At 42.2% G+C, this 21,848-nt stretch overlaps 1 pseudogene; it reads right to left on the reverse strand.

The window, feature by feature from the left end:
* The window catches only part of LOC109893762 (uncharacterized), a 32,153-nt pseudogene extending 22,145 nt beyond the window's left edge, over window positions 1-10,008 (reverse strand).
* Window positions 10,009-21,848: the final 11,840 nt, after the last annotated feature.

Below are 21,848 nucleotides of genomic sequence, written 5' to 3' on the forward strand. Positions count from 1 at the left end.
ATGTACATATTCTTTATCCCCTTACACTGTGTATAAGACAGTAGTTTTGGAATTGTTAGTTAGATTACTTGTTGGTTATTACTGCATTGTCGGAACTAGAAGCACAAGCATTTCGCTACACTCGCATTAACATCTGCTAACCATGTGTATGTGACAAATAAAATTTGATTTGATTTGATTTGAAATCTTGGCCCTATCCAACAGGAAACAGCCTTCTTACCTGTTTCTGCAAATGCAGTCTCCTCCCGCACAGTCTGTGTTATGTTGACAAGGGGCGCCTCATAGGGGGAGACGTAGTCTGCGGATGAATGTGGGGACAGAGCACAAGTACATCAAATCCCTAACAAAGACACCATAAAACCAACCAAGCCCTGTTCACATCTTACTATGGAAATGTTTTGTTGTGAAAGGAGAACCTTAGGAGTGAAACATTTTCAGTGTTTCAATGAGCTCTGTCTGGGAATTGATTTACCTCTGTTGTCTTTGTTGCCTTCTCAGAATTCTTTGTTGGGTTGAATAAGGCATCTTGCAGAACAATACAGTGCAGAAGAGTACAGTCCCCTAGTGAAAATTTTATTTCAAATCAATGACTCTTAAAACACCATCTATAGGTGTTCTACCTATCCTACCTACACAATCATCCAATGTGAAAATTGAAATGTGAATACAAATTATTCTGTACCTTTTCTAAAAATAGAAACTGAAAGTAAGTGTACTGTACCTGCACAAGCAGCAGGGATGTAGTCCTTGACCTTGATGTACACAAAGAGAGCTGTCAGAGTGAGCGGCATGTTGCTCTCGCTGCGCAGACAGATGTGCTGGAAGCCTGCAGGGCTCAAACCCCCATGAATCAATCAGACACAGTCAGAAGCCTTCTGACTCAAGGTCTACTTCAATCAGCCTCATTGTCGGGAAGACTGGGCAGAAGTGCAGTTTAAACCCATGTAGAAATACTGTAGGTAACGCTACATGAAGTTGCTCTTATATCTGTGTAGTAAAGCTGTAATCACTCAACACTAACAACACCATGTTAATACTGCGGTTTTACTAGATTAATAGCAGTGTTACTTCACAGGTATAAGAGAAAGGTAATGCAACATGTTATCATACAGACCTGACTGAAAGGCCTCAGTGGGAATGATCCAGTGGCCCAGAAACTTCCCGCCCTCCTCGTGAACCACGATCCTGAGGGAGGCCATGTCAGGCAGCAGGATCTGTCCACACAACAAGCTTGACCCTTCTGACATGCATTCAACAAGGCAAAATGGTTAGCTTGTAGAAATTATAGTTGAACGAATGCCTTCTCAAAAACAAATGGTTCCTCGTTCCACACTGGGTTAATGGTGTTCGGTATGGGATACAACTTGGTCCGGTACTTCTTACATGCCTGTCTTCACACTCTTGTCAGAAACGGGCCTGAATAGATCTGTAAGGAATTATGATGGAGTTATGATAACGGATATATATGATACACATGAGGTTGGTGGTGCCTTAATTGGGGAAGACGGGCTTGTGGTAATGCCTGGAGCGGAATAAAACACATGGTTCCCATTCCATGATGCCATTCCATTTGCTCCGTTCCAGCCATTATTATGAGCCGTACTCCTCTCAGCAGCCTCCACTGATGATTTTTCATTTTTTTTTTTTTTTTACCTTTATTTAACTAGGCAAGTCAGTTAAATGACTGTAACGCCTTTAGAAACACATGTGGGCCTATGGTAAGGGTCTTTCTATTAACTAGGTTAACATTGAGGATTTCCTACACTGGACATCTTGTTACAACTGATAATTGATAATAATCTCCCCATTTTCTTCATGTCATTACCTTAATATATAAGGGAGGATCATAGATTCAATCAAATCAAGTTGATTTACAACCTATGTTTAACCCTTTATCATGGTTGCTGTATTGATTGATTTGTCCACAACCGTGTGGCATAAAACATTTATTTTCTGTGCTTGCATTTATGACAGTGCAAGTTGTTAAGTATGAATCAGTTAAATTTGTCATTGAACTTGAACCCTGTAAGAATCCTGGATCTAGCTGTCGGATAGTTTTATGTATAGAGATCTCAGAAATGCAGTGTAACTAGGTAACATTTTGTGTCTTTTTATGTAATGGGGTGAAAACAGTTTTCGTGGGCACAAAAATCTAAAATAATGTATGCATTGCAAAATCTAATTCTTAAAGACCTTGATACTTAAAATCTATATTGACTACTTGAACTTGGAGCTCAGAAATGTAAGCAGCCTACTGAAATAGGCCTACCTTGAAAATATGAACATTTCCTCAATTTGGTGCTTGAAATGTTCTTGTAATCATTGTACTCAATTTATAAGTTCTCATGCTCCCATATAATGATCTGTGATTTCATTTTTGATCAATTTTTGTGAGAGATGTGGGAATTTACGTTTGTTTCCCGGCGCTTCAATTGAAGGGTATTGTGCTACTCTGTTGCGGTAAAACCACATTCGGTTATTATGAGGATGACAACATCTAATGTTGGCTTCAACTTGGCTTTCCATAAAAATCATTCCTCTAAAAAAAGAACCTGGTTTTTGGTCACTTTCTCATCATAAAAACTGCGATGGTGAGATTCAAATGTTGAGATGAATTCTATCGCTATTCATGGGTTTATTATGTGTCTCTGTGTCGGCCACATAGGCTACAAAACAATCAGCATGCATCCAATCTATTTAGTCAGGCAATGTCCACATTATTCTCACATATTTTAGAATGTAATAATAATTTGAATATCAATGCATTGGCAAGACCAAAAATAAATATTTATTCTTAAACTGGTAATGGCCCACTTTTAAAAAATACTTTTTGCTTGCTTTTTTGGGGGGAGGGTTCTATATTAGGCCCTATATGTACAATTATATAAATGATACAAGTGTATAACATTGAGGTCCTTGAAGATTACAATTAAGTGCTTGAAAAAGTCCCTGAAAAACCTTGAATTGACTTGCCAAATGTCTGTATAAAGCCTGCTTAAAGGATGTATAGTCCTAGGCCTATGATGTTGTATAGGTGGAGTAATGGGCCAATTTGAAGCAAGAATACTGAATAGTGCCGATGTCTGCTGCTCTCTCTGAGATTGGAGTTAACATAATAATAATAATTACATGCCTTGATGGTCAGTGTGTTGTCAACGATGGTGTCAATCCTGTCACAGTAGGGGGCAAACTTCTTGTTACTACCGCAGAAGAGGTCATGATTGAGGAGGTAGTCTGTCCTCTGTTGAATTCAAATAAAGACATGTTGTGCTGCATTAGGAAATCTGGAGAAAGAACAACATATTTTCAGAACATTTCACAATCACATTCATGTTTCTTCACTAATGCATACAGCACAACATTTTCATGTGAGATGGATCTGCATTTTTGTGGCATGTGCAGTAGAGCAGTGTGCAACTCAAACCAGGTCAACACTGACCTGCAGTGGTGAATATAAGAAACACGTATCATCAATAAAGAAACTCTACAAATGTGCCTTATAATGACTAATAATAATAATGGGAACAATCATAAGTTATTACACCAGTTTATCAGCCATAAAACAATCCTAATCCCAGATAGATGTTATACAGTAGCTTTACCCATAGTTTGATAGTTGAGCGCCACCATCTGGCAGCCAGCATTCCAGAAGGGCTGTGGGCTGTAGTTGGACTAGTCTGGTTCCTTTAGGGTAGATTATTCTCATCTGCCTGTTATACCCGGATTGACATGTTAAGGGAGTTTGCATTCACAATGTGTGGCAGAAAATAATAATGATTTCTTAGTATTTGAGGGTAATTCAATCAGGGCTAAAGTAGCAGTTGAGAAAAGGATACCCCATAAACTCCACTGCAGTCTTGGATATCATATTCTCCCATTTGGTCTCCACAAAAGATGAGATGAGGTAGCTCTTGTTTTTCTCTGTCCACAGGATAATGAGAGGGTGTAATGAGGTCTGTGTGTAGCTGGTGTAGAGGAGTCCGGCGCAGGACAGCAGATATGAGTCAATAAACATACTTTATTCAACATATACAAATGCAATACAAAAAAGAGAGACCACATTAATGGACCATACTACATACAAACAATTACTCACAAACAGACATGGGGGGAAGAGCGGGAGCAGGCGTGACAGATTCAATGCAAACAAGACACAGTGGCACTGGAGAAATATGATAAGATGAACACATAGGCCTATCTCTCTGTTCATTCTTAGCCTGACATTTCAGTGATTTGTGTGGTATTAAAAAAATATTCTACTAATATGTGTCAAATAACGTGGATTTGCATAATATGTTTATGGCCCGCTATCAAAATTCCTGCTTTGCCATGTAATGCTTACAGAATGAAGAAAGGTTTTTAGTACTGCATATCCAGGCTCTGGTCTGTCCACGAAGTGAAGGTAAACGGTAGACATGTTCTCTGTATCCACTTTATCTTTTAATTATTATTTTGGGTATAAGGGAGGATCACCTGTTTTTTACAAATATATTTTGCTGAAGAGAGGGCCATCCATTTTCAATTCAAAGAGGTCCGATTTTCTCCATGTAATCCTTATTATAAATAACGTTCACTCCCTGAATGAGCTGGAGGCAGGCCAAACATCATCAAGCCTGGAGGAAATCAGTGTTTGACAGTAAACTATGCTGAGGCGTTTGGTTTGGTCTGTGTACCAGTTATAGCGGAGCTCTGGGTGCCCTTAAATGGCAGTGTTGAGTGAAGGGGCCATGAGATGTGTGGTGTGGTGTGGAGTGCAGTGGAGAGGCTGCTGTGCTGCACACATGCTCCAGTGCCCAGGCCCAATATGACACTCTGTATTGTGTCTCAATTGACACCTGCTGGCAGAGCCCCAAAAAAAGCTGTCACTGTGAGATGTAAAGCAGGGGCCACTTCCTGGTACACTGTTTCTGTAGGCACTGAGGTCTGGACTACGGTTGTAACACTCTCTATCATTAGTAACACTCTATCTCTGTTGTCTGTCTGAGTCTTAATGAATGAGGTATGTGTTTATGGGGACTACAAGAGGGGTCGACAATTGGTCAATGGTCTACATTGGTTATATGCTTTGTTTTTGTTGGCACACACCATATCGGATCAATAGGGCTATTCTCTAGCATTAAGGTCCAATATAGCATTAGGGTAAGTGTTAGGACTGGGGCTAGAATCGCCCAACATAGGTGGCATATTCCATTGAAAATGGGTGAATAATTTGTTTACTACAGCACTACTGCACTGGCTGGCACTGAGAGATGAGGACTGACTGACACCTGACTTTGAACAGGATCTCGGTTGTCATGGTGAATCCGTGGATGATGATGGGTTCGTCATCCAGTGGTTTTCCCTTCCAGCAGTCCAGCTCCAGGCAACGGCAGCCGGCCAGCAGACACTGGCGGCGCCGACATGCCGAAAAACTGACCCACTGTGGAGGGATCACAGGGAAATATGTTCCATTACACTCTAGAGACACTCAAAGGCATAAGCAACAGTCTGTAAGATTTCCAGTCATTTTAATTAATGAAATAACCCAAAAAGGATTGTATAAATTATCATTAATCCATAGACTTTCTATTGCTTCTATTACTAGCTCTGTGCTCACATTTACAGACAAGAAAATGCCTTTCCATTTTTATAGCTCTGGGTAGACTTTCATAAACCTTGTTTACCATAGCCGTGTTCAAATGTGTGATATCAGGTCTAAAGGCAGTTCTCGTCTGACCTGTCTCGTATGTGTTGGACTTGGTTAGGCAATGTGGCAGCGGTTGGCTCATGTCCTGACACTTGGCCAGTTTGTCCAGTATTACCACAGATGTCAGATAGAACAGCTGACCTGTAGAACAAGACTGTAGAACTCTTCTATAAAACACTGGATTGAAAATACAGTAATGATTGGGAATAAAGTGCAGTCAATGATGATCGGTTAGTTCTCCTGTCCTGACTGTAGTAATCAGACTGCATCTATGTGTATCTCTCCTCTGTTGGCGTTGGAGGAGCAGGGCTCATACTTTTCGATGAGCGCCTTCACCTGGTCAGGTCCGATACGGGAGAAGAGCTCTTCAGTGAGGCGGGGGTAACGCTGCTTCTTGTTGACCACGCCAAACCCTAAGCCAGGGAACCACTGCATGAGCTGGACCCTCCAACCGAGCAACTGTTGAGGGGAACATAATGACAATTACACCTGGCATCGCCTCATGCCTATATTCTCCAATTAGTAAGAATCACACTGCTCGGTCAATTTCGAATTTCACTTACTAGGATGTGAATATCTCATATATCTCAGGCCAGGGACAAAGACTCATCAGGAAGAGCTTGAAAGCAGCTTCATGGAAGATGTCCAGTTCATAGTGTCACCCTGAGAGAACACACAATTTACCTCTCACATTATTACATTCCACTGGAAATCATTCATGGCACACATTCAGAAAGGACTATAAGTACTTGAACTATATGTGTTTGTCATTTAGTAGACACTCTTCTCCAGAGCGACTAGGGTTAAGTGCTTTGTTCAGAGCACAGATTGCTCACCTAGTCTGCTCTGGGATTCAAACCAGCAGCATTTCTGTTACAGGCCAATGCTCTTAACCACAAGGCTACCTGCCGCCCTATACAGATGCAAAACTCAGAATTGTGGGGAGGTGTGCTGAAGCCAGAGCACTCTCCATCCTCTTCTTATCGGCTAGAAACATCTTGTAAACACTGAAGATGAAAATAAAGACAACACATGAATCTAGTTTAAATTGATTGAATATGTTGAACTGTTGTGGGAGCTGTTCAACAAATTCAACAAAATTGTCTGTGGCTCACTTTTTGACAGGGATCGGGAGATACGGACATACCTAGGATGGAGAGGTTCATCATTTTTTTACATTTCTTTTTTACATTCAACATAAAGAGAGACCGGTCCTTGTCCACTAACATTTTCTCCATGAAGACATGTCTGAATGCGTTGGTCCTCGATGGGTTGTAAGCAATGGACAGGATATCAGCAGCCCAGTTCTATAACATCAGACCACAACCGCATGAAATTGCTGTCTGGATTTACTACTTGTCATGATAATAACTGTTTCGTTTTTGACCACTAGAGGGCATAGAAATGATCAGTCACAGTGCCTCAGGAAGAGAACCAATTGTTATTTTCGTTAGAGTTCATTAAAACTGGATATTGTAGTCGTAAACTCATAAAGAGTGCAAGGACAGAGGATGCTTTGTGGAGGAAATGAAGGCTCATATTAGTGGTTGACCTGAGGCAAGGTTAGTGCTGCAGAGCCAGTTTGGAATCTGGCAACTAATATAAACAAATGTTGGTGGTTAGGTGATGCTGATAAGCAAATGTACTCTAGACATTTACATACCTATTGATGCATGTTTATGACACTTAATGATTTTAAGTTATGCTACATGCAGTATGTGCAGAATGAGCTCTGGTTATGTCATGTTGCTGTGGGGAAATATGTAATGACGTAAGGATTGTGATGTGTATTACCTGTATCACATTCTCCTTGAAAGCAAAGAAGCTGTGGTAAGTCAAATTTCACCATGTCAGGGCCTGTGACAACAGTCAGGGTTTTTACTAGATGGTCGCTGTTTGAAAAATGCAGGTTGAACACATTCCTGACTTTAGGGTGCCGTTGATGAGGACGGACAGACATTAATAAAACAAAGATGAGGGACCAAAAGTAATTCCTATGTTCCTATGTTATCACAATGATGATTATTGTGTAGGCAAAGCATTTCATTTGTGTTTTTATGATCTCTTTCTTTCACACAGTAAAAAAAAGTACATTATTTGACACTTTCTCTTGTATTCCCTGTCATCCTCTACTATCCTCTAGGTCTCCATGTATATTTGGAAAGGGGGAAATGAAGCCTGCTACATCCTGGTGTCTGTCTTCCATACATAGGACACCTGGGAGCTCAAGCCTGACCAGACAGGCAAATCACTGCAAGAAAACTCCAGACAAGAGCAGAGAAAGATGAGAGCAGCAGCTCAGCAGAGGAACTGGGGATCTACTATATCTTCAACAGATCAAGTGTTTGTTTTGATACAGTATCCGTGGCTTACAGAGGAGCAACTGATCCCCTTGAAAGCAGAACAGAGGATAGAGTGTCATCTGATGGCACACCAGTTATAGGGATGATGTTGTTTATTCCCCAGGGAATAGGGAGTAAATGGCTGCACACTGAAACTCTCTATGGAGACAGCTCAGGGTGGGTGCAAGCAGTGGGAGAGGTTCAAACTGTCAAACTCAATCATCTCTCTACAGCTTGATCTGCTAAACAGAAATCACAAATCTGGGCTCTCTCGCTTTAGCTGCAATCACATCACCAACACTGTGTGTGGCCAGTATGTGTGCATTTGCATTGTGTTTGTTGCTGCTTTTGCAATAAAAATTCCCTCTCAGTTACACAACACACACTTTAGAGGCTTTGACAGGAAAGCAGATAAAGACTGGCTTTATTGAGTGGATCACACAGCAGTGGAAGCTGTGCACATCTTAGACAATCGTACTCACTTTAGAAAGTTTTGCATATTTTCCTGATATGTTCTCAACATCCAGGAGCTCTGTCTACTAGAAATGGGGAATTATAAATCCACAAGCCAATGACTATGATAGAGCAATTATTATTTTATGATTGCATGAACAGATAGGCATCTGCAGCACCCATAGTAAATTGAATTATGCATTCTACTACTTGCCTGAATCCTCTGTACAGAACAAGTGGTTAACAGACTGATGTACTGCAGAACAGAAGGTGTTGTGAGAGGAGCGAGACGGAGAGAGGTAGAAAGCAAAAGAGCAAAAGAGAGAGCACTACAGTAGAGAGAGAGAGAGAGAGAGAGAGAAGGAAGCAGCTGTCAGCCCAGTGAACGTTGTGCAGTGCAACAGGCTGGTAACAGGCTGGTAAAACCCACATCAGCTGTGATCAATACAATTCACGAGGCTGCTGGGACTGTAACGCGTAATGCAGAGTTTTGAACCATCTCACAACTCTGTTAACATATATTGTGGTAACAGTGGTTGCGGTACTGAGTCATCCCAAATCCTGACGGACCCCATTCCAGAGCTGTGGAGTCTGAAGCAGCCAGCACAGCTGCCAGGACACGTTTTTGGATTCAGGATCTAAACTGTTCAACTAAACAACCAGGCAGATAATATAATGTGACAATATTTACTCACTATAAATAAAATATTTCCAAGTAATTTCTGGTTGTACTAGCCCTTAGGGTCCATCTTCATGGTGACAGGTGTCACGAATTCCACCAAAGTCGGTTCCTCTCCTTGTTCGGGCGGCGCTCGGCGCTCGGCGTCACCGGTCTTCTAGCCATTGTCGATCCACTTTTCATTTTCCATTTGTTTTGTCTTGTTTTTCTCCACACCTGGTTCTCATTTCCCTCATTTTGTGTTGTGTATTTAACCCTCTGTTCCCCCCATGTCTTTTTGTGGAATAGTTTTTTTGTAAGTGCTTGTGCACATTGGTTACTGGTGCGTGTCGGGTTTTGTACCCACGATGGTTATTTTCTGTATGCTGTTGGTTTTGAATTAAACTGCTCCGGCTATTACCTCGTTCTGCTCTCCTGCGTCTGACTTCACTGCCACCTGTTACACACCCCTTACAACAGGCACAGTCTTGGTTGACTCCTGATATTAGAGAATTACATTTTGAGATATTGCAAACTTCTACACAAATGACTTTGCCACAGAACTATGGCTATTGGTATTGAAGACAGACAAGTTGTATTATTTATAGAGGCAACATTTTGTAAATTGCAATGGATGTTTTTCATTAATGGAGTCTTGTAAATGTCATATCATGTTTTTCAGAAAGAGCTTTCTCTGATTCTCATTCAAAGTGAACTAATTAACTTGTTTTCAACTGCAGATTTCCTCCAGGAATTTTCTGCACTTATAAGAATAGCCGACTCACCTCTGACCATTTGGTAAACCCACCTCCTTTGACCAAGTAGCGTTTGACCTCTGGTGGCTCCAGGGTATACCGTCTCTTGTCCATTGTGTTGGTTCCTGTTGTTCCTCTCCTGTTGTGTGACTGGTGGAGGTGACCCCCCTTCCATTTTCAATTAGATTTTATTTGGATCACTCCTATTGATTTTAATTTGCATTCAGTATTGTGGAGATGAGAAATTAAATGTACTGCATCATGTTAGATGTCCAGATGTGGCAGGGAGGGCACTGATTAATGTTGATTCATGGCCTCTGCTCCTGACTCCTCCCTCCCTGTCATTTGGGTAAAATTAATTTTAACAGCAAGTAATACCTTAGGCAAATTGTATAGGGATCGGAGGACCCAAGTTACATAAGGATAAAAGTGTTTGGGGTAATAATAATGTATCTTACTTCCATTAGATTAGATCAAGGATGGGCAAATGTCATGTAGAATTACATTAAATTTGTTATAAAATTGCTAAATCTTCTCCAAGCCCATGGCAAATATATATATATCTGCAGTCAAGAGGGGGAGTCACGAAAATGTTTTACTGTGGCCCCTGATGAATTCAGATGTGTTTGTGGCCCCCAGCCCCCCACCCCATCAAAGTTGCCCATCTACCAATTATATCAAAAAGAACATGATTCACACTTTAAGGGGAAACTTGATAGGCCAGTGGAAATGATTTCCACTGCAGCAATAAAAACAGACAGTATGGTAGACCTACAACATACAATATCAAGCATTTACACTGTAGAGATCCTCAGTCAAAAGTATGTGATTCATATAATGAATAGATGGGCCAGGATCAAAAGAAAAACGGGGTTTCACTCATACCCCTCACTCCCCGTCACCATATAGCAGGCACCATATAGCAGGCAAATTAGTCAGTCAAGCCCCCCCCCCCCCCTGGCGTCATCTATATAGATTCCATCCCACACGAACACGCGCACGAAATCAAACATATATGAGACAAATACCCCCAAATGATCCTGCTGAGCTGCCATCCTGCTGAGCTGCCACGCTTTGTTTAAACGTCTGACCTTTCAAGCTGTTGAATCCATCCGTAAAACCAATTGTGTTTTATTAAAAGGTTTGTATATGACCCACATATACTATATTACATGTTTTTCATTTGCACCCAATGTCCTCTGCTCTGCCAATTTAGGATCAGTTGTTGCCATATGCACCAGTAGGCCTATCGCGTAAATATAGGTTATCGGCCACTGTCCAAGGTGCTGAAATCACAAGGGGCTGAAATCATATGCGCGCCACGGCACCAAGCGTTGGCACTGACATTGGTGACGTTTAATTTGAGCCTTCAGTACCTGCCCTTCAAGCTTTCCATCCCTCATTCTCATAAATACAGTCTAGACTCTACACCGCAACACACACTGCTTCATTCCTAGTACCAGTTCCACGTTTATGTCATGACGCAATCATAGGCTACTTGGTCTGGACAATTTACACCATCCGCATACATGCATTTATTTTTTAACTCTAGTGTTGGGGTGCGTTTTGTGCGGTTTCATTAGTTAATGCAGCACTCTGCATATAGCTGCTGGCTCTTTAAGAACCTTCACCCGCCCCCTCTCCTATATTTTTAGCTGAGACAACCACTTCATTTGTTGTAGGCTACGGTAAAGACAGCTGTGTACCGTATGATTTCACTTAATCGAATGTTTTAATGACATCGAATCCTTTACTGCGGATTCGCTGTATAGATGATTCCTTGGGAAATGCCGTCGGAATAAACATTGGTCGTACGGGACCGGGATTCTGCTGGTGGATGCTGAAATTCTCAAGAGACCCTGAGCTGCCTGCCTCATCCATGGTGTGTGTACATTATGAAACACAATGTTAAACTTGGTTTCTGAGACAAACCGCAGTGCCTTCTAAGATGAAATGAATTAACCAAAAATATATTTAGCTGTTCAAGAACGCATATGGTCCACAGTAAGCCTGACGTCTTCTCTCGACCGGATAGGTTCCCGTGTTCTCTTGGATTGTGGATAACAAGAAATCTTCAAGACGGACGGGGTAGTGGAGCATCGAGGGAAACATCGGGGCAATATGAGAGAGCGGGACTTTATGCCCAACATGGAGAGGGGCAAACCTGCCACTTATACAGGGGACAAAAAGGCTAAAATGGCTGCGAAGACGAACAAAAAGTGGGTGAGACTAGCCACTGTCTTCGCATATGTATTGTCTGTGTCCTTAGCAGCCATCATTCTAGCCATTTACTACAGCTTGATATGGAAGCCAACGAGCGCATCCTCTCCAGCGGGGAAGCTAGGGATGCCCGATGAGGTCACAGCCTCTGCTAACATCTCAACAAACATATCCACAAGCACTAACGTCTCAGACACTAACTCTACACAGACAGACATTTTATCTGTCAATGAAACCAGGTTTGGTGTAAAGTCTCAGACCAAGGCATTTCACTGGGAGGGCAGAAGCAAGACCGCCGCCGTCATCTCCGACGGCGTTTTATCAGAAAGTGCGCATTCGCAACCGAAAGGACTCTACACGTCTGCCCAAAGCCACATAGCCGCACAAACTGCGGAGAGACCAAACACTGCGGGGAGAGATAACCAGGCGTCTCAGCCTGCTGAGGACAATCGGAGCCCGTTGCGCACTGGAGCCCACAACACCATGCATAATGAAAAAGGGGAGAAGGATGCGGACCGACCAACTACTGGCAATGCGGATCAAGCAGCGGCGGATGCTGCTCCTTCATCCACAAAGGTTCCGCAGCGTACCTCCGCTACGAGACAACAAGGTTTGCGTAAAGGAGAGTAACCAGGCCATTAAACAGGAATCGAACCAGGAGTGTTTGACAGACGTATGCAGGGGGTCGGATAGCCTACAGATAGTGGTCTTCGTGGAAGATATATCAAAGAACAGATGATGCTGCGAGAATTGCACATGCACGTATTTTATTGATATCTTATATACCAATAATCTGAATGTGTATGACTGACAATTATAGACTTAAACTGCTTAAAAGAAATATTGTTTCCCCTAAAATACTATGCGTTTTCTGTTACTGTATGCCTTAATTGATGTAAGTCATCTTTCCTTTGGACAGCTCCACCAAGTAATTTATTTATAACCATATTATGGACAAGGACATGACACACCTGTATTTAACTGGTAGGATATATGCCTTTGCAGGATATGTAAACTACGCATTACTTATAGGCCTCCAATGTTATTTTATAACACAACCATTTATCACTGCCTTTGATGGGCCGAGCTGTTGAATAACAGGAAGCATTTATATAGCATTTCGTCCTCTATAGATACATCTGGATTGCTGGCATAGAGGAACCTGTATTATTGAGTTAAGCTCAGGTATGTGCATATAACCATGGAAATGTATTGAGTATTTGGTCATGTATATTGAGATATTGAACATCCTTTGGCCTTGATCGAACTTTTAGTCTAATTCAACACCTTTTATTAAGACTGTTAGGTCTAGGCATATATTACGAGGCAAATAAACTTCCTTGTAAAAATGCTTCATCATTTAGATTTTGTTTAAAAAAGGTTCACGCAAAGCAACTTAATAATAACACCTTTCATATTAAACATTTTATTTTTGAGAGATCTGAAATCGTTTATGAAAAACTATGTAAAGAAATTGTGTTGGTGTTTTGGAGTTTTGATACAGGTCTCTGATCAAATTTAATAGAAGCTGTTTTCAAATCACGTAGTCTGATATATTAGATATATTAGATAAGCAATGTTATATCACTTTCCAGTCAAAGGGCTTGTTGTAGACATAGTCAACTCTTATCCAGCTACCAAGTTGAATTAAGAACCAGTGATAATCCATCCAATGTTTTGTCCTACAGCTCAAAGGACAGTCAGTTTACTGTCGATGTCTTCATGTGAGCCTCAAATCTGACTTTTACAGTATGAACAGGCTAAGATGTGTTCAACAGAGGCAAGGCCCATTGTTTATCAGTCTGCCACAGCACATAGTCAGATATATCTTGTTCTCTCTCTTTCTTTCATATTCCTGCTTCTGACTCACTTCTGGTGAACTCTGGAGAGGGGAAAAACAAGCCTGTATGTATGTATGCTTTCTACTTGAACTGAACGGCATGTGAGGGAGGTGTATTGATTGAACGCTCTGTAGTTACAGTCCACAAAGGAAAGAAGAACGCATTACATAATACTGGGTCGGTACTATTTCCAGCAAACACTCTTTGAAAGGCTTATTTTTCACTGAGTGGTGGGGAGGTTCCGTTGCTGGTTGGACCATCACACTGTATCACAGTGAAATGTAAGCCTCAGTTGAGTAGTGCTGCACTGAAAACCTGTCATGGTGGGTATCTGTTACATTGAGACGTAAACAAACATAATGTAAACACTTGGGACTATTGTAAAACAGCAGGCACAAGTAGCAGGATACTTTGAACAGATTTGTGCACAGCACACAGTGGATATCGCTCCAGTTGTTTCCCCATAGGCGCTACAACATGACAGTGACATGTTTTGAATATTTCAGTTGGTAAAATCAAATCAACAACAAAAAATGAATGTGCCGAATAGACCTTACCGTGAAATGCTTACAAGACCCTATGCTTATGGATGAAAATAATAATGGAGCAGGATATTGATGAAGGAGTGGATCTGATGGTCTCATCTGATGTTCTTATTCTTCTATATATGCCCATGAAGAGGGGGAGGGGCTAGTGACCTTTTGACCTCTAAACCCAGTCGCCCCGGAGAATGTTTACATGATGGAGTACTCTGTAGGAGATGGGGGTTGCTGCTCTGTCATCACTGGGGCCAGGAGTTGTTCCTGACCATGTGGCCTGGCCCAAGTCATCCCCACTACTCTCAAAACATCACACCTGAGTCAGAGATTCTAGCAAAGATGAAAGATGTCCTGTTATCCTCTTTTCTAAGGCATCCGTTTAAAACAGTTTGCTCAATCTCACAGCTCCAGCTGGATTATGTTACAGTATTTGAAGCTCAAGCACAGTTACCACTACTTGGACAATGCAAAGCTGATCGGGCAACATCTTGGGTCCCAGGGAGTTGAGAGTTACACTACCAGTGGGGATTAGCTCAATGCCAGCTATGGAGGATGAGTGACTGTTGATACTGTTGACAGTGTTAGTCATCAGGGCATTACTCTTGCACAGCAGCTCTCCTCTACTTGCCTTTGGATATCCCAGAACTTCTTATGTTTATCAGTCTCTGCATGTACTGCAGTGACACCAAGCATTATTTTAATGTGCCAAAATGCCACCCTGGAGAGACTTTTAAAACAAAGGCAAAATAATCAAAGTTTAGAACCCCATTGTCTGAACAAGATACTATCACAGGAATTGTGAATAATTAATGAGCTCTTGCAACACAGGAGAACAATATGAAGCAAGCTCATAATAGGCTCTTCAATTATTAAAGTCCGGGAAGAATTATAGGCCCAGATTTTATTAATCAAACTAAAGACAAGCCCATGGTGTCATAGTCACTCTTTCCCACAAGATACCATATGGTAAAGTATTGAGGTTTATACTGTGCCTCAAACTATGCTGGGATTTATTTGACCATGGGAAATAGAGCTACTGTGTAAATACCTCAATACGAGTTCAGTTGAGTTGAGCCCTTTGTTTTCAGGGACCTTTTAACCAGGACCTCTCAGATGATTGCTGGACTATGAAAGTGTGTATGATTTCACCATTACAACATGGGAAACAGGTGTAGAACCATGACGCAATGCAATAAGCACATGGTGAGGTAGATGTTTCATACGCCAATTTTTTTTAGAACCAGGCTGTCTATTGAACATCTCAACGACACCTGCCAAGACCCTATGCTGATATATATATAACAATGCATTTCTTCTATAGGGAACAACGGAAGTGCTGGTCTTCAGTCAGTTTAGCTGCGGTTCCCTATAGGATTTTATTTTAATTTTACTAGGCAAGTCAGTTAAGAACAAATTCTTATTTTCAATGACGGCCTAGGAACAGTGGGTTAACTGCCTGTTCAGGGGCAGAACGACATGTACCTTGTCAGCTCGCAGGTTTGAACTTGCAACCTTCCGGTTACTAGTCCAATGCTCTAACCACTAGGCTACCCTGCCGCCCCAGGATAGGTTAATAAAAAATGAATAGGTAAGATGCTTGTTACTGACACCCACCATTTTCTGTTATATAGAGGGCTACTGGTTGCTGCCTATACCTTTAGATTGAGGACTGACCTCTCGCCAATGGAGGGTTTCCTGCTGAAATATCAGAGGGTGACAAAATACAACTTCAGGGAAAAGCAATACATTTATTTCATACAAAACAATCAATCAATATGGTAGTCTGACAGGCTGTCTGCTGGAGCTGTTTGACGACACAGCTCCAGCTGTGGAGGTACCATGACGCCATGGCTCAGATCAATAAGGCAAGCTGTACATTGACGGCCTTGTTAGCCCCCTCTCTGGGGGGGGGGGGGGAGAAAAGGAAGAGCAGAGCACGTTCAGATACCTCCCGTGTGCCTGTGATGGACCAGGCCAACTGCTGAGGCCTCTTTGGTTGGTACAGCCTGGGCCGCCATATAAGGGCAGAGGGATGACGCACACGCTCAGTAGGGGAAGAGGCCTGCCAAAATCCACCTGTCTGTACAGAGTGTCAGGGCCACAGGGCTGGATAACCCACGCCAATCAATGCAATGATTATTAACCAGACCATGATCGGAAAGAGGTTATTACAACTACAGATATAGAGATATAAAAATGTCATGGTGCCTCAGATTCACTATCACCCTAAACACATGCGAGAGAAAGTTGGTTGCATATCCAGAGCGTAGCTTTAGGAGCTTACTATTCTCACCAAGGCACTTAGGGCTACAATAATTTCTGAACCTGGTTCAGATAAGGCTTTTGCTTTGACAGAACATGATTGTCTGAAGGAGACAGCTTACTCCTGGTGAGGCCTCTCTTCTAGCCCCGGGGGAGAATGCAGCAGTCAGGACTGAAACGTGTTAATGCCCTTGAAAGGCCCTGTTTCCTGCAGTGACAGCATCACCCATGGTGACAGGATTGGCTTCCCGCTCAGAGACTCTCTGCTACCAAATGTTAGGGTGCTTTGGACTGACAGCCGAGCTACTGTCACATCCTTTACGACAGAAAACGCTCTGCGTTTCAATTCTTATCTTGCTGTGTGTGAAGACAGGTGGCATAGTCCCATACTCCTCTTTAATCCCTCATCAGTTTGTACCACTTATTTCCAAAGCTACTCATACTCACACTGTTAAAGCATAGAGGTGCATCACACCCCTAAAAAACTATTCGTCACCACTGTGTTCAAACTGTAAATTATATCTGGTGGCTCAGTGAGTTAATTCATTTTCATTATTGGAATGAATACCTAGAGACGGTGGCCCTATGTCCATGAAATACGGTATTTTAAAGGAACCATGCTGAAGTCACAGGACCCAGGGCCTTATTAATGACAGGTGGCCCTAGTGAACGCCAGAGGAAAAGGTCATTAAAAGATTAACACCTTGGAGGATTCTCACCAGAGAAGATGGAGGGAACTGTCTCCAACACAACAGGCTGTTAGAGCAGGCCCATGGAGAGCTCATTTGAAATTAATCAGAAATGACTCCCAAATGGAGGCAGCTTAACACCACACTGTCACAGTCCCCCATTCTGAAACACAATTAGTTTTTGCCTTCAAGTTCAGTCAAATCAAGGGTTATCGTGTGCTGCTATCGTGTCATATTACATTATTCAATCCAACTCTTATGGAACACAGATCACACAGTATCATACTTTTCTAAAGTTGGCCTGTTATCAGTGGTGGTTAAGTACTTTGCATAAGCTATCCAATATGGGGAAGTTGGCAGCTGATATGCATGCGAATCATCAGAAACTTCTCTTGGGAAATTCACTGGTGCTGCTTATCAGTCCCCAAATTGAGTATGGGAAGTCAATTGTATTTAAAACGTGACATACAGCGCATTCAGAAAGTATTCAGACCCCCTTCCCCTTTTCCACCTTTTGTTAATTTTTTTCCTAATCAAGCTACACACAAAACCCCACAATGACAAAGCGAAAAACGAATGTATAAAAAATATATTTTAAAAATAGTATTCAGGTTCTTTGCTATGAGACTTGAAATTGAGCCCTGGTGCGTCCTGTTCCCATTGATCATCCTTAAAATGTTTCTACAACTTGGAGTCCATCTGTGGTAAATTTAATTGATTGGACATGATTTGGAAAGGCACACACCTGTCTAAATAAGGTTCCTCCGTTGACAATGCATGTCAGAGCAAAACCATGAGACAGGATTGTGTCGAGGCACAGATGTGGGGAAGGGTACCAAATATTTCTGCAGCATCGAAGGTCCCCAAGAACACAGTGGCCTCCATCAATCTTCAATGGAATAAGTTTGGAACCACCAAGACTCTTCCTAGAGCTGGCCTCCCGGCCAAACTCCACAATGGTGGGAGAAGGGGCTTGGTCCGGGAGGTGACCAAGAACCTGATGGTCACCCTGACAGAGCTTCAGAGTTCCTCTGTGGAGATGGGAGAACCATCTCTGCAGCCCTCCACCAATCAGGCCTTTATTGTAGAATGGCCAGACAGAAGCAAAAGTCTCAGTAAAAGGAACATGACAGCCCGCTTGGAGTTTGCCAAAAGATACCTAAATGACTCTCAGACTATGAGAAACAAGATTCTCTGGTCTGATGAAACCAAGATTGAAATCTTTGGCCTGAATGCCAAGTGTCACGTCTGGAGGAAACCTGGTACCATCCCTACGATGAAACATGGTGGTGGTAGCATCATGCTGTGGGGATGTTTTTCACTGGGAGACTAGTCAGGATCATGGGAAAGATGAACAAAGCAAAGTAAAGAGAGATCCTTGATGAAAACCTGCTCCAGAGCGCTCAGGACCTCAGAGTGGGGTGAAAGTTCATCTTCCAACAAGACAACGACCCTAAGCACACAGCCAAAACAACGCAGGAGTGGCTTTGGGACAAGTCTCTGAATTTCCTTGAGTGGCCCGGCCAGAGCCCGGACTTGAACCCGATCTCTGGGGAGACCTGAAAATAGCTGTGCAGCGATGCTCCCATCCAACCTGACAGAGCTTGAGAGGATCTGCAGAGAAGAATGGGAGAAACTCCCCAAATACTGGTATGCCAAACTTGTAGCATCATACCGAAGAAGACTCAAGGCTGTAATAGCTGCCAAAGGTGCTTCAACAAAGTACTGAGTAAAGGGTCTGAATACTTATGTAAATGTGATATTTCAGTTTCTTGAGTTTGAGTTTATTTTAAATTTTTACAGGGGACAGTGCACATTAATCAACGTTTCAGTAAAAGTGCCGGTTTTAGCCAACCGGCTAATTTTCAACCGCAGTCCCTGGGCAGGTTATTAAAAACCATTACAATATAGACAATAGCAACATAGAACAAGCAAGACATAGCAACATAGGACAAGCAAGACATAGCATACAGACAGAGCAACATAGGACAAGCAAGACGTAGCATACAGACAGAGCAGCATAGAACAAAAAGCAGCAAGTCAAAATTCATAAAAGCACCAAAGTGTTTCCACACCTCACAAGCTACAGACAACAGACAACATGGAGAGCGGCAACACACAGCTAGGGACCATGTTCACAAATCTGATTGACTTTTAGCCATGTCTTCAAGCATTTTGTGAAAGTGTGATATGTGGTGCAGTTATGTGTGTCTGATGGCAGTGTATTCCAGACATGGGAAGCTCTCACAGAGAATGCAGATTTACTAAAGGTGCTTTTCCTTAGGGGAACTATACAGTCACCTCTCATGGCAGACCTTGTGGATCTGCTGCCATATGTCTGGGTTTTCTGTTTAACAAAAATATTGAGTGGAGGGGGAGCCAGGCCATTAAGGATCTTGAATACAAGACATGCGTCGGTGTATTGCACAAGATTTTCCCAACTCAAGAGCTCATGCTTTCTAAGGATGTGACAATGATGATGGCTATTGGGCTTCCTATCAAGCACTTTGAGAGCCTGTTTGTAGACAGACTGAATAGGTTTTAATATTGTACAGCAAGCTTGGGCCCAACTAGTCAAGCAGTATGTTAAGTGGGGGAGTATCATAGATTTGAAGTACAGTTTTGCTATCTCTGTAGTCAAACAATTTCGTATAAATCGGAAATTAGCTAGGTTGAATTTGGTTATTTGAATTACCTTTTTCACATGCTTTTTAAAAGAGAGGTTGGAATCAAGTATGATGCCAAGGTACTTAAAATCGGATACCACCTGGAGCTTCTCCCCTGACACATAGACATCTGGCTCAGTAGCATCTGTTGCCCTCTTTGTGAAGAACATGCAAACAGTTTTTTTCACATTGAGATGCAAACACGAGTCACTGAGCCACTTTGTAACCTGGACCATTACAGTAGTGAGTTCTTGTGCAGCTTGTTGTTTGCTCTTTGCATGCACATATATCACTGTATCATCTGCATACATTTGAACTTCAGACCCAGTACAGACAGAAGGCAGATCATTAATGTACAGGCTGAACAGGAGGGGCCCCAGTATTGACCCTTGGGGCACGCCCACATCATAGCTACGAGTGGGCGACAGCTCATTGCTCACTCTGACACACTGAGTTCTGCCTTCAAGGTATGATTTCATCCATCTCAAGGCATCAGGGGAAAAGTTGAACTTGGACAATTTTGTGATGAGAATCTCATGGTTAACAGTATCAAAAGCCTTCCTTAGGTCCAGAAACACAGCCCAACAGCACCCCCTTTGTCCATCTTGGACTTCACATTTTCCAGAAGAAAGCAGTTGGCCGTTTCTGTGGAGTGTTTCGCTCTGAAGCCAAACTGCATGGAGTGTAATGTGAAGGGGCTGTTGTTGAGGTGGGCAATCAGTTGTTCTGCTACACACTTTTCAGCAACCTTTGACACCACAGGTAGTATACTAATGGGCCTGTAGTTACTCACGTTAGCAGGGTCGCCTGATTTAAAGATGGCCGTTATTATGGCCGACTTCCATACCCTTGGAAACACACCGAGACCAATAGATGTGTTGGTGACCTTAGTAATGGGGCCAATGAGTGACTCTTTGTAGTTTTTAAGAAAGGTAGAGTCCATCCCAAACACATCTTTGGCTTTAGAGTTCTTTAGTGAGCTAATCACCTTGTTCACCTTTGACTCAGAAACCTCCCTTATGATGAAGACAGGTTGAGTGTCATTCACTAGCACTGAGCCCAAGAAACCAGTGGAGGGGTTCTGTGTCAGTACCTTGACAGTCAATAAAGTAGGAATTTGCAATTTACATTTGCAAAAATTTCAAAAACCTGTTTTTGCTTTGTCATCATAGGGTATTGTGTGTAGATGGATTGGGGGGGGGTCTATTAAATCCATTTTAGCATAAGGCTGTAAAGTAACAACATGTGGAAAAAGTCAAGGGGTCTGAATACTTTCCGAATGCACCGTACTATAGTGTATATAACATAGGAAAAATATTTTTCACATTAACTCTGTTTTCATGCTGTTATAGGGCAGGGACAGGGTGCAAGACATACTCTGTCTAAAGATAGGATTGCAAAATCCCTGGAACTTTCAATAAATTGGTCTGGTCTTCTCAGAATCAGGAGGGAATTAACAGGAAATCCAGAACCCTCCAACCAGGATTTCTGGAAAACCAGGGAATTTATTGAAAGTTCTCAGAATTTTGCAACACTAGTAAAGCACGACAACAAGAGCAAGACAGAATCTATAGCGGCGGGTACTTTATTAATGTGCTGTATGCTAACTTTCAAGTTAAACAAACAAGGAACTTTACAGTAAAAAAAAGCTGTGAATTAAGCTCTATGCACACACACACACACACACACACACACACACACACACACACGTCCTGTGTGAGTCCATGAAGCACATGG

The sequence above is a fragment of the Oncorhynchus kisutch genome, linkage group LG7 (genome assembly GCF_002021735.2).
Source record: "Oncorhynchus kisutch isolate 150728-3 linkage group LG7, Okis_V2, whole genome shotgun sequence".
Taxonomy (NCBI): domain Eukaryota; kingdom Metazoa; phylum Chordata; class Actinopteri; order Salmoniformes; family Salmonidae; genus Oncorhynchus; species Oncorhynchus kisutch.